Below are 26,031 nucleotides of genomic sequence, written 5' to 3' on the forward strand. Positions count from 1 at the left end.
TCTAGTTCTTGGTACCATGACAACTCCAAGTCATCACAAACGCTTTGCAACAAAGTTAGATAAACTGGTTTTCTTTGTGAAACATATGCCATCACATTAAAGTGTATGGATTGATCCTGTTGGGAATTTGCATTTTGCAATATGCACCAGTCAAGCTCATGAAGTTGGTACTTAATAAACCATACAACTACTCCATTACCTTGTCAAAGAATTCTGTCCCTCGCCTAAAGTGCAGGTTGCAATTTTCAGTTTTTTTTAAATTAGCCTCACAAAGTTAAATGTGGCAAATGCTTAAATGGAGTTAACATCTCTATTAAAATAGTAGACAGAGGGATGTTATAATGAACAGGCTATTATCCCTTATTACCGTCAGAAACCTCAACACTATCTTGAAACAAATCTGTTGATCTTCAAAAACATCTTCCAGGGTTTAGAACATTTAAAAAGAATAGGGAGGGGGGAAAAAGAGGAGGGGGTGTAGCACTACTAATCAGAGAGGGTATCACAGCTACAGAAGCTTCCTTTGTCGAGGAAGATCTGCCTACTGAGTCAGTGTGGGTGGAAATTAGGAACAGCAAGGGAGTAGTCACCTCGTTAGGGGTTTACTACAGGCCCCCCAATAGCAGCAGGGAGATTGAAGAAAGCATAGGTCGACAGATTTTGGAAAAGTGTGCACGCAGTAGGGTTGTTGTAATGGGTGACTTTAACTTTCCCAATATTGATTGGAACCTCCTTCAAGCAGAAGATTTGAATGGAGCTGTTTTTGTAAGGTGTGTTCAGGAGGGTTTCCTAACGCAGTACGTTGACAGGCCGACGAGGGGAGAGGCCATTCTAGACTTGGTGCTCAGAAACGAGCCGGGGCAGGTATCAGATCTTGTGGTGGGAGAGCATTTTGGTGATAGTGACCATAACTGCCTCACATTCTACATAGCGATGGAGAAGGAGAGGATTAGGCAAAATGGGAGGATATTTAATTGGGGAAGAGGAAACTATGATGCGATTAGACATGAGTTAGGAAGCATGGACTGGGAGCAGTTGTTCCATGGTAAGGGAACTATAGACATGTGGAGACGGTTTAAGGAACAGTTGTTGGGAGTGATGAGTAAATATGTCCCTCTGAGACAGGCAAGAAGGGGTAAGATTAAGGAACCTTGGATGACGAGAGCGGTGGAGCTTCTAGTGAAAAGGAAGAAGGTAGCTTACATAAGGTGGAGGAAGCTAGGGTCAAGTTCAGCTAGAGAGGATTACATGCAGGCAAGGAAGGAGCTCAAAAATGGTCTGAGGAGAGCCAGGAGGGGGCACGAGAAAGGCTTGGCAGAAGGAATCCGGGAAAACACAAAGGCATTTTACATTTACGTGAGGAATAAGAGAATGATCAAAGAAAGAGTAGGGCCGATCAGGGATAGCATAGGGAACTTGTGTGTGGAGCCTGAGGAGGTAGGGGAAGCCCTAAATGAGTTTTTTGCTTCTGTCTTTACGAAAGAAACGAACTTTGTAGTGAATGAAACCTTTGAAGAGCAGGTGTGCATGCTGGAATGGATAGAGATAGACGAAGCTGATGTGCTGAAAATTTTGTCAAACATTAAGATTGACAAGTCGCCAGGCCCGGATCAGATTTGTCCTCGGCTGCTTTGGGAAGCGAGAAATGCAATTGCTTCGCCACTTGCGAAGATCTTTGCATCCTTGCTCTCCACTGGAGTCGTACCTGAGGACTGGAGAGAGGCAAATGTAATTCCTCTCTTCAAGAAAGGAAATAGGGAAATCCCCGGCAATTATAGACCGGTAAGTCTCACGTCTGTCGTCTGCAAGGTGTTAGAAAGGATTCTGAGGGATAAGATTTATGACCATCTGGAAGAGCATGGCTTGATCAAATGCAGTCAACACGGCTTTGTGAGGGGTAGGTCATGCCTTACAAACCTTATCGAGTTTTTCGAGGATGTGACTAGAAAAGTTGATGAGGGTCGAGCTGTGGATGTGGTGTATATGGACTTCAGTAAGGCATTTGATAAGGTTCCCCATGGTAGGCTCATTCAGAAGGTCAGGAGGAATGGGATACAGGGGAACTTAGCTGCTTGGATACAGAATTGGCTGGCCAACAGAAGACAGCGAGTGGTAGTAGAAGGAAAATATTCTGCCTGGAAGTCAGTGGTGAGTGGAGTTCCACAGGGCTCTGTCCTTGGGCCTCTACTGTTTGTAATTTTTATTAATGACTTGGACGAGAGAATTGAAGGATGGGTCAGCAAGTTTGCAGACGACACAAAGGTCGGAGGTGTCGTTGACAGTGTAGAGGGCTGTTGTAGGCTGCAGCGGGACATTGACAGGATGCAGAGATGGGCTGAGAGGTGGCAGATGGAGTTCAACCTGGATAAATGCGAGGTGATGCATTTTGGAAGGTCGAATTTGAAAGCTGAGTACAGGATTAAGGATAGGATTCTTGGCAGCGTGGAGGAACAGAGGGATCTTGGTGTGCAGATACATAGATCCCTTAAAATGGCCACCCAAGTGGACAGGGTTGTTAAGAAAGCATATGGTGTTTTGGCTTTCATTAACAGGGGGATTGAGTTTAAGAGTCGTGAGATCTTGTTGCAGCTCTATAAAACTTTGGTTAGACCGCACTTGGAATACTGCGTCCAGTTCTGGGCGCCCTATTATAGGAAAGATGTGGATGCTTTGGAGAGGGTTCAGAGGAGGTTTACCAGGATGCTGCCGGGACTGGAGGGCTTATCTTATGAAGAGAGGTTGACTGAGCTCGGTCTCTTTTCATTGGAGAAAAGGAGGAGGAGAGGGGACCTAATTGAGGTATACAAGATAATGAGAGGCATAGATAGAGTTGATAGCCAGAGACTATTTCCCGGGGCAGAAATGGCTAGCACGAGGGGTCTTAGTTTTAAGCTGGTTGGTGGAAAGTATAGAGGGGATGTCAGAGGCAGGTTCTTTACGCAGAGAGTTGTGAGAGCATGGAATGTGTTGCCAGCAGCAGTTGTGGAAGCAAGGTCATTGGGGTCATTTAAGAGACTGCTGGACATGTATATGGTCACAGAAATTTGAGGGTGCATACATGAGGATCAATGGTCGGCACAACATTGTGGACTGAAGGGCCTGTTCTGTGCTGTACTGTTCTATGTTCTATGTTCTATGTTCTATCATCTGATGAAGGGTCTAGGCCCGAAACGTAGGCTTTTGTGCTCCTGAGATGCTGCTTGGCCTGCTGTGTTCATCCAGCCTCACATTGTGTTATCTTGGAATTCTCCAGCATCTGCAGTTCCCATTATCTCTGTGCTGGATATAGGCCAGCTCACGTTAGACCTCACACAAATATCAAAAGCATAGAAGAAAATGATGAGTTCTCTTCTGTGAACAGAAAGTGCTTATTTTTATTATTTCTGACCTTGATCACCCAGGCTTGACTGCCTTTACCTGTTGGACAGGAGACAAATTGTGTGCTATCACCTCATTTACTTAACTATGTCTCCCTGCTGGCTGTCTGCTCCAGAGCTGGTTCCTCTTTGCACTTTAGCACAGACTGAGCAGCAGCAATGTGCAGCCTGCATCTTGTTCTCAAAGGCACTCTGTCCCTTGAAAAGGTAAGCTGCATTGATTTACAGCAGAATACTAATCATGCAATTCTGATGAAGAAAAAGGGAACTTCACGTCAGAGAATATACTATAAGTTCACAGATGTAGAGTGAACGTCTTAGTGCAGCAGGTAGACAGGATGCATGACATCAAAATTCCAACAATTATGGTATGATTCAGGAAAACGAGATATTCAAGGTCCAACCTAAGAACAGATTAATAGTGGGTGACCAGGGTCTACATTTAGTCCCAACAAACTAGCAGCAATGCCACAAGACATTGAAAAGCCTCATGTAGGTCTTCAATGTCATTAAGTGCATCTTCCACCACGGCTCCATCAGCACCTCATACTGTTCAGTATACTGTCCTCCTCTTCATCAGCAATCAGCACTCCATGGCTTGATATTTATGCTTAACATTCAAATAACACCTCAGCCTGACAGAGGCTGCTAGACTTACAACTGCTGTTTGCTGTTTTTACTACGGTAGGCACCTTACTAACCACCAGAATACATGAACATCAACTAGCCACAAAACGACATGACCCACTATCACTCGTATCCTTACATACAGATGAGGAAGGACACCACTTTGATTGGGACAACACATCCATCCTAGGACAAGCCAAACAGAGAATTCCTAGAAGCATGGCATTCCAACCGGAACTCCATCAACAAACACATTGATTTGGAGCCAATCTACCATCCCCTGAGAAAAAGAACAGGAAATGACATCACCAATGCAGGAAATGACGTCACCAACCCAAGGAAACCTAACCAGATAAATAGAAAGCCGGACATAACACCAGCGCTTCGTTGGAGGCTCACTGATGATGTTACCTAGAATGGTGACGAAACGTCTGAAAACTAACCTTCCAGCTCAGCCAGCAAACTCACATCCAGAACCTCAACCTGAGCTACAAATCTTCTCAAAACTTGCTACCTTACTCCAAGATTGAATTCTTTCCTCTCCTTTGGAGGACAAAGTGGCACATTTTATAGAAAGGGGCAAAGCAGGAACAGAGGGCAAGCAACTCCTGAAGCCTGGACAGAAAAGGTCTCTCTGCATCACGGTCAGCTGCAACAGACCAGTTAACATTTCCTAAACTGACAATGTTGAAGATCATGGTATATCCCCGCCTTTGACTCTTTTCTGATCCTACACCCTGACATAATGAGCAAACTACTGCACACATGACCATGCATCTCCTGCTTTCCATTCCCCCCCCACCCCGTCAACTAACATTCCCCCTCTTATTCTGATTTCAGAAGACTCTGAGGCCTGCCGCCTTCTCAACAGAGCAGGCCCTCGAGAAGCATAGGGAGCATCAGCATAGCATTCAACAAGAGGTCCCACTACTTAATGTCACAGCCATCAGCTGCATCTCATGTTCCATAATTTATCATTGTTGCAGGCTCAGAAACAAAGCTTTTCCAACCATCTGAGTGGGGCAGCTATCATACATTTCCATTCTCATCTACCTACTCTAAGCCAGACAATACTCACAATGGCTCTGTTCCTGTTCCTGCACAGTTACTCCTGGTATCTGCATGGATCTATCTTGCTCCCATCTCCCATTAACATACTGACCCATGGTAACATGGTTTGAAAATATAGTGCTAGTTTTCATAAATACGCTGGCTATGTCCAACACCAAACTCTCTCACCTTCACCAAGCCCCCACGCAGTCAAGTCAGCTCTACAACTATCTGAGACATCCATACTCTTCTCATTCTGGCTTCTCATAATGGCTCCACCATTGTTGGTCATGCTTTTAGTTGCCTTGGTGCCAACCTTTGGAATTTTACTCACGCACCTTCCATCCGTTCTGCTCAAATTTCTTCCTTTGAGACATTCCTCAATATAACCTCTGTGACCAAATCTTTGATCATCTGACCTGACATCTCCTCATGGGGCTCACTGTCATGCTCTTTTTTAATTTTTAAAAGATTCCAAATAAACACAAATTGTTGACTTTTGTCACATGTTTTGTGACCAAAGTTACAGTAACTTCCAACATAAGGAGATTCAGGGCCAATCTCACTCTCCCATACAGATGCAATGAATTGGACAGGTACAAAATCTGCCCGATCAAACCACCTTGAATATGTAGATACCAAACTCATCATATCCTCAGACGTGGGCATCTCAGCATACCTTGGCTGGTGTTATAGTGGGAATTACAGTGGGAATAAGACCAGACATTCACATTCATAATTTACCCTGTTAAAATTTGAAGCTTAGGAAAATAGGCAAACTAAAAATATAACAAAGCATACAACGCATCATCCTCCAACATGTCCGCCATCTACAATCCGACCCCACCACCCAAGACATTTTTCCAGCCCCACCCTTGTCTGCCTTCCGGAGAGACCACTCTCTCGGCGACTCCCTTGTCCGCTCCACACTCCCCTCCAACCCCACCACACTCGGCACCTTCCCCTGCAACCGCAGGAAGTGCTACACTTGCCCCCACACCTCCTCCCTCAATCCCATCCCATGCCCCAAGATGACCTTCCATGTCAAGCAGATGTTCACCTGCACATCTGCCAATGTGGTATACTGTATCCATTGTACCTGGTGTGGCTTCCTCTACACTGGGGAAACCAAGCGGAGGCTTGGGGACCGCTTTGCGGAACACCTCTGCTCGGTTCGCAACAAACAACTGTAGCTCCCAGTCGCGAACCATTTTAACTCCCCCTCCCATTCCTCAGATGGCATGTCACAATGATGCCACCCGAAGGTTGCAAGAACAGCAACTCATATTCCGCTTGGGAACCCTGCAGCCCAATGGTATCAATGTGGATTTCACCAGATTCAAAATCTCCCCTCCCCCCACTGCATCCCAAAGCCAGCCCAGTTCTTCCCCTCACCCCACTGCATCACAAAACCAGCCCAGCTCGACCCCTCCCCTCAGAGCCCAGCCTGTCTCCGCTTCCCTAACCTGTTCTTCCTCTCACCCATCCCTTCCTCCCACCTCAAGCCGCACCTCCATTTCCTACCTACCACCTCATCCCGCCTCCTTGACCTGCCTATCTTCCCTGGACTGACCTATCCCCTCCCTACCTCCCCACCTATACTCTCCTCTCCACCTATCTTCTTTTCTCTCCATCTTCGGTCCACCTCCCCCTCTCTCCCTATTTATTCCAGTTCCCTCTCCCCATCCCCCTCTCTAATGAAGGGTCTAGGCCCAAAACGTCAGCTTTTGTGCTCCCGAGATGCTGCTTGGCCTGCTGTGTTCATCCAGCTCCATATTTCGTTATCTTGGATTCTCCAGCATCTGCAGTTCCCATTATCATTGAAACTAAAAATATAACTTAGCACATAGCATTTTTGGGAAAATCTCAAAAGTCGTAAATTTTTTAATGTTTGCTTTTGGCACAGGTGCTACATCAAGCCTGCAAGAAATTTTTAGTACATTCAAGTCACAGCTGAACAATCAGAAACAAAAAAGCCTATTGTCTGATCATATGATGAAACAAATGAGGGAATATCAATCAATTCCACTTAAACAAGTGTGTTTATATTTACTAAAACCTGGATTTAGTTCAGTCATATGAAAGAACTCACTGCATTTGTAAAATTAGCTCAGTATCTTAATCTTTGTATACCAGGGGAATGATTACTTCAATCTGCAGTACCAGGAATTTGCACAATACGACTTCAACAGAACACACACAATTGAACAATTTCATTGAAGTCAAACACTTAATGGTTTGGTCGAAATCAAAAGAGATTAGCAAAATTTTAAAGCTACTTGAATTTGGAAAGCGTGTGACCTGATGCAGCAGACCAAATATAATTGTCTTGCAATCTGGTGAAGACAATCCTTTGAGATCGAAGGACTAATTACCTGCGAACAGTAGAAGCTGAAAATGGTTAGGTTTGAACGGTTATTCAACTAAGAGAAATTTTAAAATTAAAATATACCAGGGACAATATTTTGTGGCTTTGGATAAAATTTGCTCCCATAATTTCAACTCTGACCCACAAAGAAAACAACTTGGATTGGCGCAAATTAACAAAGTAAAGACAAATAAGAATTTTTGATTTCTTTGGGCTTATTTCCCTTAATAATATAGAAATTAAATATCTTCAAATGAGGACATAAAGGTTTACCTACCATCCTAAATGATAAAATGCTTAATCTCTTGTTTCTGATCTCAATTTTTACCAAAGAACATACTTGCTAAGAGAATGGTGTTTTTCTCAGTTAATAAATTCCCAAGCACTTTTGGGTGCAGAGTTCAAATACTAACTCAAGATCCCGATATTTTATCAAAGTTATCCAGTCAATAATTGAACCCAGGAAGGTCTGTGGTCTGTGTTGTATTAGTTGCTGTCAACCAGGTTGGCATTAAGGTCATTCCAGGTGGTCTCTGTGCCTTTCAATTCGAGTGTGAAGAAAATAACCAGATTTTCAGTATATTCAGGCAGCCCGGCAGCAAGGTAATGTTTTGATTTTAGGTAAAAATGGGAAGAAATACGTAAATATAATTATCCTTTCATAGAAGATCAAACAATCCCTACAGTGTGGAAACAGGCCCTTCAGCCCAACCAGTCCAAATCGACTCAGAGCATTCCTCCCAGACCCATCTCCCTATAACCCACACACCGCTGAACTCTACGGGCAATTTAGCATGGCCAATCCACCCAGCCTGCACATCTTTGGGCTGTGGGAGGAAACTGGAGCACCCAGAGGAAACCCACGCAGACACGGAAAGAATGTGCAAACTCCACACAGACAGCCACCTGAGAGTGGGATCAAACCTGGGTCCCTGGTGCTGTGAGGCAGCAGTGCTAGCCACTGAGCCACTGTGCCGCCCACTTTCATTGAAGGTTTATGAATACTCACTTTCAAAGACTACAAATAAATTGTGGTAACTTGAACAAGATACTGAGTCGGCCCAGCATTGCTAACAAGGAAAAAACACATTCCAAAGAACGGGGCAGTAAATTGGAGAAAGGAATGATAAAAGGAAAGTCACTGATAAAATAGCTGAAGACACCACCCTGACAAACTTCTACACTGAGAGCATGGGGCTGAAATCATTGACCTCCAACAATCACAGTCATCTTCCTTTGTGCTAGGTAAGGTTCCAGCCAACATGTAGATTTCCCCTGAATCTGACTCCAGATTTGGTTGGACTCCTTGATGTCATGTTGAGCTAAGTGCTGCTTTGATGTCAAGGGCAGTCACTGTCCCTGCACCTCTGGAATGCAGCTTTAGAGCGCCAAAGATAACAAAGCATCTGCGAGTCTCACTAGCTTGATTGAGTTTTTTGAAGAAATAACAAAGAGGATTGATGAAGGCAGAGCGGTGGATCTGATCTATATGGACTTCAGTAAGGTGTTTGACAAGGTTCTGCATTGTAGACTGGTTAGTGAGGTTAGATCACATGGAATACAGGGAGAACTCACCATTTGGATACAAAATTGGCTCAAAGGTAAGTGTTGCTGAACAAACAGACCTTGGAGTGCAGTTTCATAGTTTCTTGAAAGTAGCATCACAGGTAGATGGGGTAGTGAAGAAGGCGTTTCTTACAGTTGCCTTTATTGGGCAAAGCTCTCAGTATAGAAGTTGGAATGTCATGTTGTAGCTGTACAGGGTATTGGTTTGGCCAATTTTGGAATACAGCGTGCAATTCTGGTCTCCCGCTACAGAACAAATGTTGTGCAAGTTGAAAGTGTTCAGAAAAAATTTTCTAGAATGTTGCCAGGGTTGGAGGGTTTGAGCTACAGGGAGAGGCTGAATAAGCTGGGGCTATTTTCCCTGGAGCGACACAGGCTGTGGGGTGGCCTTATAAAGGATTATAAAATCATGAGTGGCATGGATAGGGCAAATAGAAGGTCATTTTCCCAGAATGGGAGAGCCAAAAACTGGAGGACACATGTTTAAGGTGAGAGGGGAAAGATTTAAAAGGGGCCTGAGGAGCAATTTTTTCATGTAGAGGGTGGTATGTGTATGGATTGAGCTGCCAGAGGAAGTGGTGGAGGCTGGTACAATTACAACATTTAAAAGGCATCCGGATGGGTATATGAATAGGAAGGATTTAGAGGGATATGGGTCAAATGCTGACAAATAGCTCTAGAATTATCTAAGATACCAGTCTGGCATGGACGAGTTGGAGCAAAGGGACTGTCTCTGCGGTGTACAGCTCTGTTGCTCTATGTTGTGTAATGTAAAGAGAAAAAAAAAGCATTGCTAGGCATTTCAATGTAAGATACAAGGTGAGGAGCTGTATGAACACAGCACGCCAGGCAGCATCTTAGGAGCACAAAAGCTGATGTTTCAGGCCGAGACCCTTCGTCAGAAGTCTTGACCCGAAAAGTCAGCTTTTCTGCTCCTAAGATGCCGCTTGGCCTGCTGCGTGCATCCAGCTCTACACTTTGTGTCTCGGATTCTCCAGCATCTGCAGTTCCCATCATCTCAGAGGCATTTCAATGCGTTTGATAACACAGGATTTGCACTGTATGATTGATTTCCCAACTATTATCACCACAATGAGATGTCTAATAAGTCAGCATATTGATCGACAACTTTTGTTTTTTTACACAATGGAACTCCCTGATTTGTTGCAGTGCAGAAGGAGGCCATATGGCCCTTGGAGCCTCCAATAGTTCTATTATCCAGTGCCAATTCCCTGCTTTTCCTTCACATCCCTGCGTATTATGTCTATCCAAAAAAAATCCACTGACAACCTGAATGCCCCTACTGAAACCGTTTCCATCACATTTCCAGCTTGTACATTCTATACTGTAACTACTTGCTGCGCAGAACGGTATTTTCTTACATCGCCCTTGGTTTGCTTGCACATCATTATAAATCTAATTATATTACAAACAGGGACAGCTTCTCTCTAACTACTGTATTCTGCCCTCTCGGATTTTGAGCATTTTCTCTCCAAGGACAACAGTTCTAACTTCTTTAATCTATCCTTACTAAAAGTTCTTATTCTTAGAACCATTCCTGTAAATCACTTCAACACTCTCTCTAACGTCACAAATCACACAACACCAGGTCACAGTCCGCGCACCCTCCACACACACACACACACACACATCCATGGGGTGAATTTGTATTTGCAGTTACATTTTGCTTTGTTCAAAAAGCTCACAATAATATAGACAATCAATATGGAATTTTCTAAATTTGTACTTTAGAAATAAAACAAGTCTGACTCCAAATTAAAACACAAACAGATTCTAAACAAGGTGCGTTGTTTGGCCTAAAATGTCATCTCTTCTTTACACTGATAAAACTTCTGGTTCTCTCAGGACTGGGACTTGAAAGGAATTCAGGGATATGCATATACATATTAATCAATTGAAACCTGTTAACTGATTAAAGATTTACCAGCATCTTGGGTTTGTTTAATACATCCTCATTAGTGGTGTGACCCTTTGACCTTTTACTTATGAATTCTGTGCCTGATACTGTCTCTCTCACCAACACCTGAAGAGGGACTGAGGCTCCACAAGTTTGCGTTTTCAAATAAACCTGTTGGACTATAAGCTAGTGCTGTGATTTCTGACTTTGTCCACCGCTGTCAAACACCAGCACCTCCACATCATCACTCTCTCTAAGGCATTTACATCTTGTCCATAACATGGTGCCAACAACCAATAATTCCCAGCTGAGGTCTAACAAGTGTCTTGCACAAGTTCAATGTCACCTCCTTATCTTTGTACTCTATGTTCCTATTGGTAAAGCCAAGAATACTGCATGTTTCATTAACTGCTCTCCCCTATCCTGCCAAGTTCAATGATCTTTGCACACATACGCTTAGGCTCCTTTGCTCCTGCATCACTCTAAAATTTTACCCCCTATCTCATAACGTCTTTTAGTTTTCTTCCTTTTTTTTAAACCTAGGGATTAATCTGAGGGAATTGTTTAATGAAATCAAAGCTTTTAACGCTTTGTTACTAAAATCGGTGGGGATTTTCACAAATAAAGACATCATCAATAGGCACATAACTGTTATGCTCTGTCAGCACGCCTCTCGAGATCTGACAACGGGGTAGATAACTATTTTTATTCAATCATGTGATGTGGATATTACCAGCTATTCTTGCCCATTCCTAGCTGACCTTGAGAAAATAGTATTCAGCTGCCTGCTTGATCTTTTGCAATCCAATTAGTGCAGGGACTATTAGATACAGAGTTCCAGGATTTTAACTCAGGAACACTTATGTAATGGCGATTTATTTCCAAGGCAGCCTGTGGCTTGGAGAGGACCTTGCAGCTGGTTGTGCTGGTGTTCCACCAGGTCTGCTGGCATGGGGAGGGAAGAGCAAAGGGTGGTGAGAGATGATACAGGTCTATGTTACAATGATCCTCTGATTTTAAATGGTAGAATGATGGGTGATGCGAGTTGTAGATGAGCGTTAGTAACATAGGGGTGTAAGGACCACAGTTGATGGAATGATGGGGCAGTATGGCAAAAAGGATAGGAAAGGCCATACTGTGAGGGCCGTAAGTGTGTATATGGAGTATGGATGGAACATGGAGAGTAAGAGCAGAAACAAAGTCTTACATTTTACACTTTATTACTAAACGTTGAGTGCAGCTCAGGAGCACCCAGACAGGCTTCTTGTCCAGCTCACCTCACAAATGTACAGACTACTCCACTCTTTCATGGTGGCTCAGCCCGAGTTCTAATCCAGCGCTGCCTTCCAGACCGAAGCTGGGAACTGCCAGGATTCTTCAGGGGCAGGTTCAAAGGGGCATGATTTCTCCTGCTGCTACTGCTGCACCTTTAGACGTGGGGACAAAAATCTAGGTCTCTGTCTCCCCTAATCTCAGAGAAAGACAATTCCACTGACCAACAACTCTCTGAAAGAAAACACTTCTCCCTTTCTCAATCTTCAGTGGGAGAACCCTTACTTTCTAAAATTGTGTCCTTTGTTCTAGTCTCTTCCACAAAGGGAATGCACTCTCGGTATCCACCTTGACAATTCCCCTGAGGATCTTACACTTTTTAATAAGATCACGTCTCATTGTTCTAAAATTCTAATCAATAGAAGCCAAGAAATCAGTGACACAGAACTCCTTTCAACTGCCTCTGTTGCAAACATGTCCTTTCTCAAATAAGCAGGCCAAAATTCTACACATTACACCAGTTGCGATTTCACCAATGTCAAATGCAATTGCAGCAAGGCTTCCCTACTATGTATTCCATTCCCCTTGCAATAAAAGAGAATTTTCCATTTACCCTAATCACTTGTTCTACCCGCAACTTTTTGACATTCACATTCTAGAACACACAGTTCCCTCTGCATCACTGAGTTTTACAATCTTTCTCTATTTGAATAATACACTGCTTTTCTATTCTTCCCTCCAAAGTAGCTGAGTTCACAATTTTCCACATTATACTCTATTTTCCTCAATCTTTGCCCAGTCACTTAAGCTATCTAAATCACCATGGAAATGCTCTACCCTGATCATAATTTACTTTCCCAACACTTTCTAAGATTGGTGTGCATGTATCTGCAGATTCCCCCATCTCTGCAAACTTGTTAGAACTACGCCATTCAGTCTATATTTCCTCTCCCCTTCTCGTGGCAAAATCATCACTCCCTGATTCTCTGCATTAAATTTTGTCCACTACTTGACTGCTCATTCAGGTAGCCAATGTCCTCTTGTAGTCTATTTCCGTCATGTTCAATCATTTGCCATTTCTCCAAGTTTGGGGTCATTGACAAATTTTGAAATGTGCCATTATAGACTGTATTTCCTTCTCTCTTGCTTTGTTAAGCTTCTGTCAATGATTGGTCAGATGGTACATTCAACTCCTGATAAAGAATCACTGGGCTTGAAACTTTGGCCCAGCTTTCTTCTTGCAGATGCTGCCCGGCCTGCTGAATTTCTCCACACATTTCCTTTTTCATTACATTCAACCTGTTCTCTTGCTACAATCGCAGCAATATTTTACTGTGTACCACCGCACTCAACTGATTTTTTAAAATTCATTCACAGGATGTGGGCAGGGCTGGTTAGACCAACATTTCTTGCCCATCCTTAATTGCCCAGAGGGCAGTTGCAAGTCAACCACATTGCTATGGGTCTGGAGTCATATGTAGGCTAGGCCAGGTGAGAATGGCAGATTTCCTTCCTTGAAGGACACTGATAAACCATGGTGTTTTTTATGACACTCAATGAACCGTTAGATTCGTAATTCCAGGTTGTTTTTATTGAATCCAAATGCCACCATCTGCCATGGTAGGATTCAAACCACAGAACATAAGCTGAGTTTCTGCATTAATTGTTTAGTGATAACACCACTAGGCCACTGTCTCTCCAATAGGAAATGAATACATGTGCTCAAGCCGTGGACCTCTTGAATTACTTTTAGCAACATTCTCACGTGCACTGATTTTCCAAACATTATTTGTTAAATGAAACTTAAAGTGTTCTGCCAGCAAAACCTTTGTTATGCACATTAAAAACAGAAGATCCACTAGCTATTGATGCTCAGCTTGTTGTTTCTATTCAAAATTATATGGTGTTTTCTACTGTCAAGATGTTTCTCTATCCAATTTGAAATTTCACCTTTGATCTCAGGAGGCGAGAGCTGTTCTTACAATCCTTTTGTAAGAGCTCAGATCAACTGCTTTTGAAAAGTAAAATAACTATCAGTCACATTTTCATCATCTGTTAAGTACAACTTCCCTTTCACTAACTCACAAGAGTTCAAGTTTATTTTTCTCGATACTAATGTGCCAATTTCTAAATTCAGAACATACTGTAGCTTTTATCCATTATTAATATCAAGCTAAGAATCGTATTCTTATCATATACCATCGACAAAAAAAACACAAAATACTTGGAATGCAACACTATAACAGTCATCCTTTAAACGTGAGCAAAACCCCAAAAACCTAAGAACTGCGGATGCTGGAAATCAGAAACAAAAACAGAAGTCGCTTGAAAAATTCAGCAGGGTTGGGCAGCATCTGCATGGACAGAAAACAGAGTTAATGCTTTGGTTTCAGGGACCATTCCTCAGAACAGATGGTACTGTACTGTGATACTAATATTTCAGGTGAATCTCTTTACCTTCATATGTGGACCAGTGCATATTCTCCTGTATCTCTGCTTTGTTCTTTTTATTTCGAATGCTCCCTCAATATTTTCAGCAAAATTCAATAAGATACTGGAGCAGAATTAGACCATTCAGCCAATAAGCATACTCTGCCATTCAATCATGGCTGATATATTTCTCAACCCCATTCTCATGCTTTTCCTTATAACTCTTGATTTCCTCACTAATCAAGAACCTATCTATTTCTGTCTTTAAATACGCTTACTAACTTGTCATTCACAGCTGCCTACAGCAATGAGTTCCAAAGAGTCACCACCCTCTGGCTAAAGAAATTCTTCCTCATTTCAGTTCTAAAGGATCATCCTTCCATGCTGAGGCTGTGCCCTTGGGTCATAGTCTCTCCGACTGGTGGAAACATTTTCTCCACATCAACTCTATCCAAGTCTATCAGTATTCTGTAAGTTTCAATCAGATTCCCCCATTATCCTTCTAAACTCCATCAAATGCAGACTCAGAGTTCTAAACTACTCCTCAGATGGCAAACTCTTCATCCTCAGGATCATTCTTGTTAACCTCCTCGGGACCCCCAACACCAGCATATCCTTCCTCAGATACGGGCCACAAACTGCTCACTATATTCCAAATGCACTCTGACCAGAGCCTTTTACAGCATCAGCAGTACATCCCTACTCTTGTATTCTAGCCATCTTGAAATGAATAGTAACATTGCATTTGCCTTCCTAATTGCCATCTGAACTTACATGTTAACCTTAAGAGAAGCCTGAACTAGGATTCCCAAGTCCCTTTGTGTTTCAGATTCCTGAAGCCTTTCCCCTTTAGGAAAATAGTTTACAACTCTACTCTTCAGACGAACGTGCATAATCTCACGCTTTCCCACATTGCATTCCATCTACGGCCTTTTTTGCCCACTCTTGTAGACTGTCCAAATCCTTCCTCAATACTTCCCCGCTTCCTCACAACAATAACGCTTCCTCAATACTTCCCCGCTTCCTCACAACAATAACGCTTCCTCAATACTTCCCCGCTTCCTCACAACAATAACGCTTCCTCAATACTTCCCCGCTTCCTCACAACAATAACGCTTCCTCAATACTTCCCCGCTTCCTCACAACAATAACGCTTCCTCAATACTTCCCCGCTTCCTCACAACAATAACGCTTCCTCAATACTTCCCCGCTTCCTCACAACAATAACGCTTCCTCAATACTTCCCCGCTTCCTCACAACAATAACGCTTCCTCAATACTTCCCCGCTTCCTCACAACAATAACGCTTCCTCAATACTTCCCACTTCCTCACAACAATAACGCTTCCTTAATACTTCCCACTTCCTCACAACAACAATAACGCTTCCTCAATACTTCCCCATTTCCTCACAATAACAATAACACTTACTCAATTCTGCCTGCTTCCTCAACTTGACCTATCTGTCCACTTACCTTTGTTGCAACAATGCCCTCAGCTTGTTCATACAGATCGTTGATGTTGTTACAAAGTTGGGTAGAGTATTCATAAATTGGAAGGCAGTAAGCTACAATTTGTTGGTAAAAATGATCATGGGGCAAAGAGTGCCATGGTCTTTTTAAGAGTTTGTGCTTTGTCTGTGCTTGGTCGTTTATAAATGTAGGTACAGAGACTGCCCAAATGGAACATTTTGTATAGAACAGCCAAGCAGCACTTTCTTCCAAGACAACAAGTCTGAATTCAGCCAATTAATTTGAACAAAGCACCTAAAACTGATTGAATTTAAATCTGATGGTGTTGACAGCCTGAAATCAATCATATTATAAGATTTGATTATGTCATTTATGGGTATATAAGTCAAGAGCATTTGTAAACCTGAGGAGAACTAATTGCCAATTGAAAGAGACAGCTATCTGCTACCTGCACAGTTGGCACCATTCAGCTCTCAAAGAAAAACCCATCAAATTAATCAAAGGCAATTTAGCTCAAAGTCCTCATTGAAGCAATTATCTAGATAAAACATCCCTGACAGCAGAATTAGCAGATGAAAGGTGTTTGTGAAAAGAATGGAGATAATAGAAGATTCCAGGAGACAGTCTGTGTGACAGATACAGCAGAGACTAAGATATAATTTATTGCTTCTTATTAATTGAGTTTATATTAGTAGGACTTGTTTTTATTTAAACAGCTTTCCAGTAGAATTTAGACCAGTTGGGAAGTAATTAGTACTCTGGGGGGAATTATTTGGTTTGTTAGTAATTCTGTCAATTTGTTCATTGTTACAGTTGAACAAATAAATTGTTTTTTTTCACTTGTAATGTCATATCAGGGATTTTATTTCTTTTAACAGATTATGAGGAGAAAATTGAGCTTTTCTGGGTGTTTCAGGGGTAATTATTTATAGGGATCCTCTGATCCCATCAGAGCAGATTGATGTTTGTGTTTTGGTAATTATCAGAAGGGTCGGCCATTTCCCTGTCAAAACAATGTATAACATGAACAGTCATGGTCCCAACAATGGTCCCAGTGAAATTCCACTAGTCACCGGCACTCATCCTGAAAAAGATCCCTTTATCCCTACTCTCTGCCTTCTGCCAGTCAGTCAATCCTCCATCCATGCCAGTACCTTGCCCCTAATACCATAGGCTCTTAAGTTATTCAGCAGTATCCATTGTGGCATCTTGTCAAAGACATTTTAGAAAATCAAACAGATCACATTTTATTATCCCTGATAATAAAATGTGTGGGTGGATGAACACAGCAGGCCCAGCAGCATCTCAGGAGCACAAAAGCTGACGTTTCGGGCCTAGGCCCTTCATCAGAGAGGGGGATGGGTGAGGGTTCTGGAATAAATAGGGAGAGAGGGGGAGGCGGACCGAAGATGGAGAGAAAAGAAGATAGGTGGGGAGGTAGGGAGGGGATAGGTCAGTCCAGGGAAGACGGACAGGTCAAGGAGGTGGGATGAGGTGAGTAGGTAGGAGATGGAGGTGCGGCTTGGGGTGGGAGGAAGGGATGGGTGAGAGGAAGAACAGGTTAGGGAAGCAGAAACAGGTTGGGCTGGTTTTGGGATGCAGTGGGTGGAGGGGTAGAGCTGGGCTGGTTGTGTGGTGCAGTGGGGGGAGGGGGTGAACTGGGCTGGTTTTGGGATGAGGTGGGGGAAGGGGAGATTTTGAAGCTGTTGAAGTCCACATTGATACCATTGGGTTGCAGGGTTCCCAAGTGGAATATGAGTTGCTGTTCCTGCAACCTTCGCGTGGCATCATTGTGGCACTGCAGGAGGCCCATGATGGACAAGTCATCTAAAGAATGGGAGGGGGAGTGGAAATGGTTTGCGACTGGGAGGTGCAGTTGTTTATTGCGAACCGAGCGGAGGTGTTCTGCAAAGCGGCCCCCAAGCCTGCACTTGGTTTCCCCAATGTAGAGGAAGCCACACTGAGTAAAATGGATGCAGTATACCACATTGGCAGATGTGCAGGTGAACCTCTGTTTAAGATGGAAAGTCATCTTGGGGCCTGGGATGGGGGTGAGGGAGGAGGTGTGGGGGCAAGTGTAGCATTTCCTGCGGTTGCAGGGGAAGGTGCCGGGTGTGGTGGGGTTGGAGGGCAGTGTGGAGCGAACAAGGGAGTCATGGAGAGAGTGGTCTCTCCGGAAAGCAGACAAGGGTGGGGATGGAAAAATGTCTTGGGTGGTGGGGTTGGATTGTAGATGGCGGAAGGTTCGGAGGATGATGTGTTGTATCCGGAGGTTGGTGGGGTGGTGTGTGGGAACGAGGGGGATACTCTTTGGGTGATTGTGGCGGGGGCGGGGTGTGAGGGATGTGTTGCGGGAAATGCGGGAGACGCGGTCAAGGGCGTTCTCGACCACTGTGGGGAGACGTTGCGGTCCTTGAAGAACTTGGACATCTGGGATGTGCGGGAGTGGAATGCCTCATTGTGGGAGCAGATGCGACGGAGGCGGAGGAATTGGGAATAGGGGATGGAATTTTTGCAGGAGGGTGGGTGGGAGGAGGCGTATTCTAGGTAGCTGTGGGAGTCGGTGGGCTTGAAATGGACATCAGTTACAAGCTGGTTGCCTGAAATGGAGACTAGGAGGTCCAGGAAGGTGAGGGATGTGCTGGAGATGGCCCAGGTGAACTGAAGGTTGGGGTGGAAGATGTTGGTGAAGTGGATGAACTGTTCGAGCTCCTCTGGGGAGCAAGAGGTGGCGCCGATACAGTCATCAATGTAACAGAGGAAGAAGTGGGGTTTGGGGCCTGCTTAGCTGCGGAAGAGGGACTGTTCCACGTAACCTACAAAGAGGCCGGCATAGCTGGGGCCCATGCGGGTACCCATGGCCACCTCCTTTGTCTGTAAGAAGTGGGAGGAATCGAAAGAGAAGTTGTTGAGGGTGAGGACGAGTTCGGCTAGGCGGACAAGGGTGTCGGTGGAGGGGGACTGGTCGGGCCTGCGGAACAGGAAGAAGCAGAGGGCATTTTCTCCCCTGTGGTCCAGAAACTCCCTACCTAAGTCCGTGACACTACCCACGCCCTCCACCTCCTCCAGGACTTCCAATTCCCTGGCCCCCAACACCTCATTTTCATCATGGACGTCCAGTCCCTATACACCTGTATTTCACATGCAGATGGCCTCAAGGCCCTCCACTTCTTCCTGTCCCGCAGGCCCGACCGTTCCCCCTCCACCGACACCCTTGTCCGCCTAGCCGAACTCGTCCTCACCCTCAACAACTTCTCTTTCGATTCCTCCCACTTCTTACAGACAAAGGAGGTGGCCATGGGTACCCGCATGGGCCCCAGCTATGTCGGCCTCTTTGTTGGTTACGTGGAACAGTCCCTCTTCCGCACCTACACAGGCCCCAAACCCCACCTCTTCCTCTGTTACATTGATGACTGTATCGGCGCCACCTCTTGCTCCCCAGAGGAGCTCGAACAGTTCATCCACTTCACCAACATCTTCCACCCCAACCTTCAGTTCACCTGGGCCATCTCCAGCACATCCCTCACCTTCCTGGACCTCCTAGTCTCCATCTCAGGCAACCAGCTTGTAACTGATGTCCATTTCAAACCCACCGACTCCCACAGCTACCTAGAATACACCTCCTCCCACCCACCCTCCTGCAAAAATTCCATCCCCTATTCCCAATTCCTCCGCCTCCGCCACATCTGCTCCCACGATGAGGCATTCCACTCCCACACATCCCAGATGTCCAAGTTCTTCAAAGGCCGCAACTTTCCCCCCACAGTGGTCGAGAACGCCCTTGACCGCGTCTCCCACATTTCCCGCAACACATCCCTCACACCCCGCCCCCGCCACAACCGCCCAAAGAGGATCCCCCTTGTTCTCACACACCACCCCACCAACCTCCGGATACAATGCATCATCCTCTGACACTTCCGCCATCTACAATCCGACCCCACCACCCAAGACATTTTTCCATCCCCACCCCTGTCTGCTTTCCGGAGAGACCACTCTCTCTGTGACTCCCTTGTTCGCTCCACACTGCCCTCCAACCCTACCACACCTGCACCTTCCCCTGCAACCGCAGGAAATGCTATACTTGCCCCCACACCTCCTCCCTCACCCCTATCCCAGGTCCCAAGATGACTTTCCATATTAAACAGAGGTTCACCTGCACATCTGCCAATGTGGTATACTGCATCCATTGTACCCGGTGTGGCTTATGTATATTGGGGAAAGCAAGCGGAGGCTTGGGGGCCGCTTTGCGGAACACCTCCGCTCGGTTCGCAATAAACAACTGCACCTCCCAGTCGCAAACCATTTCCACTCCCTCTCCCATTCTTTAGATAACTTGTCCATCATGGGCCTCCTGCAGTGCCACAATGATGCCACCCGAAGGCTGCAGGAACAGCAACTCATATTCCGTTTGGGAACCCTGCAGCCCAATGGTATCAATGTGGACTTCACCAGCTTCAAAATCTCCCCTTCCCCCACCGCATCCCAAAACCAGCCCAGTTCGTCCCTCCCCCCACTGCACCACACAACCAGCCCAGCTCTTCCCCTCCACCCACTGCATCCCAAAACCAGTCCAACCTGTCTCTGCTTCCCTAACCTGTTCTTCCTCTCACCCATCCCTTCCTCCTATCCCAAGCCGCACCTCCATCTCCTACCTATTAACCTCATCCCACCTCCTTGACCTGTCCGTCTTCCCTGGACTGACCTATCCCCTCCCTACCTCCCCACCTATACTCTCCTCTCCACCTATCTTCTTTTCTCTCCATCTTCGGTCCGCCTCCCCCCTCTCCCTATCTATTACAGAACCCTCACCCCATCCCCCTGTCTGCTGAAGGGTCTAGGCCCGAAACGTCAGCTTTTGTGCTCCTGAGCCTGCTGTGTTCATCCACCCTCACATTTTACTATCTTGGATTCTCCAGCATCTGCAGTTCCCATTATCACAGATCACATCCCCTGGCTCACCTTTAGCTAACTTGTTCATTGTCTCCCTAAAGAATTCTAAGAGATTTGTCAGGCATGACCTCCCCTTGGCAAAGCCATGGTGACTCAGTCCTATTTTACGTCCACTTCCAACTGCTCTACAATTTCATTCTTAATAATGGATTCTAAAGTCTTCCTAATGACCAAAGTCAGGCCAGCTGGTCTTTAAGTTCCTGTCTTATGCCTCCCTTCTGACACAGAGGTGTCACAGTAGCTATTTTCCAGCCATCTTTGACTCTCCCTGACTCCAGTGATTCCCGTAAGATCACCACCAATGCCTTACCAATCTCCTCAGCTACCTCACAATTTTTGAAAAAATATAAAGTGTAAGTTCACCTAAAGTACATCTCTGTTCTATTTAAATAACTGTTTGAATATTATATTCACTTATTATAAAATCTGTTTTGCTTAAATACAGACACATATTCACACAGAAAAATGCTTTGAGAAATTTCTCAGCTTAGCATACTGAAAGTCTGAAAATTACAAATAAATCAATGATTTATTATATAAAGAAAAGTTTTGTTGTAATAACGGTTACACTTCCTCACAATCAAATTTTAACCATTTTCATACAAATTACAAAAGATCAGTGTTGCTCCCTCTTGTTGGTTTTTCCCATAGAACATAGAGCAGGACAGGCCCTTGGGCCCGCGATGTTGTGCCAAACTTTTACCCTAATCCTAAAGTCTATCTAATCTTCACCCCTACCTTACACTATCATCCATATGCCTATCTCATTGCTGCTTAAATGCCCCTAATGAGGCCGACTCCACTACCCTCTCCGGCAATGCCCCTACCACTCTCTGAGTAAAGAACCTACCCCTGACATCTCCCCTCTATCTACCTCCACTCACTTTAAAACCATGCCCCCTTGTAATAGCTACCTTTACCCCAGGAAAAAGTCTCTGGCTGTCCACTCTATCTATACCTCTGATCGTTTTGTACACCTCTATCAAGTCACGTTTCATTCTTTGTTGTTCTAAAGAGAATAGTCCAAGCTCTCTCAACCTTTCCTTGTAAGACCTTCCCTCCATTCCAGGCAACATCCTGGTAACTCTCCTCTATACCTTTTCCAACACTTCCACATCTTTCCTGTAATGAGGTGACCACAACTGGACACAATACTCCAGATGTGGCCGAACCAGGCTTTTGTATAGCTGGAGCATAACTTCATGACTCTTGAACTCAATCCCTCTATTAATGAAAGCTAACACACCATACGCCTTCTTAACAACTCTATCCACCTGGGTGACAGCTTTTAGGGAACTGTGGATATGAACACCAAAATCCCTCTGCTCCTCCACACTGCCAAGAATCTTTCCATTAACCCTGTATTCTGCTTTCATGTTTGTCCTTCCAAAGTGAATCATCTCACACTTTTCAGGGTTAAACTCCATCTGCCACTTCTCAGCCCAGCTCTGCATGTTATCAATGTCCCTTTGTAACCTAGTTCAGCCCTCCACACTGACCACAATGCGATCCACCTTCGTATCATCCACGAACATACTAATCCACCCTTCCACTCCTTCATCCAAATTATTTACACAAATCACAAATAGAAGAGGACCCAAAACAGATCCTTGTGGTACACCACTTGTAACTGAGCACCATGTTGAATATTTTCCATCCACTACCACCCTTTGTCTTCTAAGGGTCAGCCAATTCTGAATCTAATCTGCCACATTTCCCCCAACCCATGCCTCCTTACTTTCTGCATGAGCCTACCATGAGCAACCTTATCAAACGCCTTATTTAAATCCATGTATACCACATCCACTGCTCCACCTTCATCCACATCTATCATCACCTCCTCAAAGAATTCAATAAGGTTTGTGAGGCATGATCTACCCCTCACAAATTCCATGCTGACTATCACAAATCAAGCCGTGCCTATCCAAGTGATCATAAGTCCTATCTCTCAGAGCCCTTTCCAATAAGTTGCCCACCACTGACATAAGACCAACTGGCCTGTAATTTCTGGGGTTATCCCTATTCCCTTTTTTGAACAAGGGAATGACATTTGCCTCTCTCCAATCTTCCGGCACTACACCTGTGGACAGTGAGGATGAAAAATCATTGCCAAATGCCCTGCGATCTCTTCCCTCGCTTCCCACAGAATCCTTGGATAAATCCCATCAAGCCCGGTGTACTTATCTATCTTCGACCTGCTCAGAATTCCTAGTACATCTTCCTTACTAAAATCCACCTCCTCTAGACTATCAGTCTGTTTCACACTGTCCTCCTCTACAACTAGGTCCCTCTCAGTTGTACATACCAAAGAAAAGTATTCATTAAGGACCTCTCCTGTCACTTCAGGCTCCGTGCACAAATTCCTTTTACAATCTTTGATCGGCCCTACCCTTTCTCCGGTCATTCTCTTATTCCTCACGAACATGTAAAGAGCCTTGGAGTTTTCCTTGATCCTATCTGCCAATGTTCTCTCATGTCCCCTTATAGCTCTCCAAAGCCCTTTCTTCAGCTCCTTCCTGGATAACTTGTATCCCTCTGGAGCCTTTGTCGCTCCTTGTTTCCTAAACTTTCCCATGTTAGATGAGGTCACCACATTGCTGGTTGATCATTTTTCTTCACCTTCATTCACATTAAACATCATTTTTCAATGCAGTTAGCAGCTTCACTGCTGGATGCCTGCTTTTAACGCTGTGGGGGGCTCAAATACTGGGTTTGCCTGCAAAAGCAACAAGGTTCTTCTGTGGCAACTTGTACACAATACCAGGTGATAGTCCAACAGTTTCGTTCAAAAACACAAGCTTTCAGAGCTTCAATCCTTCCTCACGTGTTAGTGAGAGAGATCATGGGTTTGAGAAAACTCAAGGTTTTCATATACACACATGCACACACAGACACACCTATGGAGTAAATTTGTATTTGCATTTTATTTTGTTCAAAAAATACACAGTCAATGTGGTGTTTTAGAAATTCCGACTTTATAAATGAAACCAGTCTGACTCCACATGAAAACACAAACAGATTCTAAACAAGGTGTCATATCTAACGTGCGTTGTCTGACCTCTAATATCACCTCTTCTTTACACTGATAAAAGCCTTAGGTCTCTCGACGCAGTGACTTCAAAGCAATTTGGGGAATAACACAAACATTTCAGTCAATTAAAGCCATCTAACTTATTTAAGATTCAACAGCATCCTAGGTTTGCTTAGAACATCCTCATTGATGGTGTGACCCTTTGACCTTTTACTTATAAATTCTGTGTTTGATACTGCATATCTCACTAACACCTGAAGAGGGAGTGAGGCTCCGAAAGATTGTATTTTCAAATAAACTTGTTTACTTTAACCTGGTGTTGTGTGATTTCTGAACTTGTCCACCCCAGTCCAACACTGGCACCTCCAAATCATAGCTCTACTACTGGCATGGAACTTGATCATGTAACCACCTGACTCTAAGGCAGTAGTATCATTGTCTCAACAAAGAAATGAACAAAGAAAATTACATTACAGGAACAGGCCATTCGGCCCTCCAAGCCTGCGCCGATCGAGATCCTCTGTCAAACCTGTCATCTATTTTCTAAGGATCTGTGTCCATTTGCTCCCCGCCCATCCATATACCTGTCCAGATATATCTTAAAAGACGCTAACGTGTCTGCGTCTACCACCTCTGCTGTCAACGCGTTCCAGGCACCCACCACCCTCTGTGTAAAGAACTTTCCATGCATATCTCCCTTAAACTTTCCTCCTCTCACTTTGAACTCATGACCCCTAGAACTGAGGCCCCCACTCTGGGAAAAAACTTCTTGCTATCCACTCATGATTTTGTAGACCTCAATCAGGTCCCCCCTCAATCTCCATCCTTCTGATGAAAATAAACCTAATCTACGCAACCTCGCTTCATAGCTAGCACCCTCCATACCTGGCAACATCCTGGTGAACCTCCTCTGCACCCTCTCCAAAGCATCCACATCCTTTTGGTAATGTGGCGACCAGAACTGTACACAGTACTCCAAATGCAGCCAAACCAAAGTCTTATACAACTGTAACATGACCTGCCAACTCTTGTACTCAATACCCCGCCCAATGAAGGAAAGCATGCCATATGCCTTCTTGACCACCTTACTGACCTGTGTTGCCACCTTCAGGGAACAATAGATCCGAACACCCAGATCTCTCTGTTCATCAATTTTCCCCAGGACTTTTCCATTTACTGTATAGTTCGCCCTTGAATTAGATCTTCCAAAATGCATCACTTCGCATTTGCACGGATTGAACTCCATCTGCCATTTATCTGCCCAATTCTCCAGTCTATCTATATTCTGCTGTAATCTCTGACAGTCCCCTTCACTATCTGCTATTCCACCAATCTTAGTGTCGTCCGCAAACTTACTGATCAGACCACCTACATCTTCCTCCAAATCATTTACATCATGCTGTCTGAGCATAGACAGATCTCCAAAAATATCAAAACAGCTAGCAAGTGAGTAGATATTTTCTTCATTGCTGTGCTCATTAATCATGAAACCTAAAACAGCTGACAGCATATCATCTGTATTATTAGTACTGTTGCTTCCTGCGTCAGAAAGTCATTGTTTCAAGCAACACACCAGTGTTTCATTCATAGAGCCAGGGGGCGAAGGATTGAACTAAAAATAATCTAGAAACATTTTAAAAACATTACAAAGATACACATTATCGGCATAAACCTCTCAATTCAACAACCAGTTTCATTTTGTACCCATACATGGCTCAATATACTCCTCAGTTAATGCCTACCACCTACATAAAATAAAATTTCATTAACAACAATTGTTTTGCATTGTCAGAATTCCTGTTGTTCCATTCAGATGTTAAACTGAGTCTTAGCCTGCCCTCTTACGTAGATATAAAATATTTCATTGGTTATTTTGAAGAAGAATGGGGGATTTTTCCAGTTTCTTGGACAAATAATCCATCAATCACAACAGTATATTTTGTCTTTTGTGTTGTTCTTCTTGGAAATGTTTT

At 44.3% G+C, this 26,031-nt stretch overlaps 1 protein-coding gene across 1 annotated transcript in view; it reads right to left on the reverse strand.

Moving 5' to 3' along the window:
- Nucleotides 1–26,031, reverse strand: part of LOC125450680 (A disintegrin and metalloproteinase with thrombospondin motifs 19-like) — a 456,336-nt gene that overhangs the window by 234,178 nt on the left and 196,127 nt on the right. The gene's annotated exons all lie outside the window — the stretch shown is intronic.

Source organism: Stegostoma tigrinum, chromosome 3 (assembly GCF_030684315.1).
Source record: "Stegostoma tigrinum isolate sSteTig4 chromosome 3, sSteTig4.hap1, whole genome shotgun sequence".
NCBI lineage: Eukaryota > Metazoa > Chordata > Chondrichthyes > Orectolobiformes > Stegostomatidae > Stegostoma > Stegostoma tigrinum.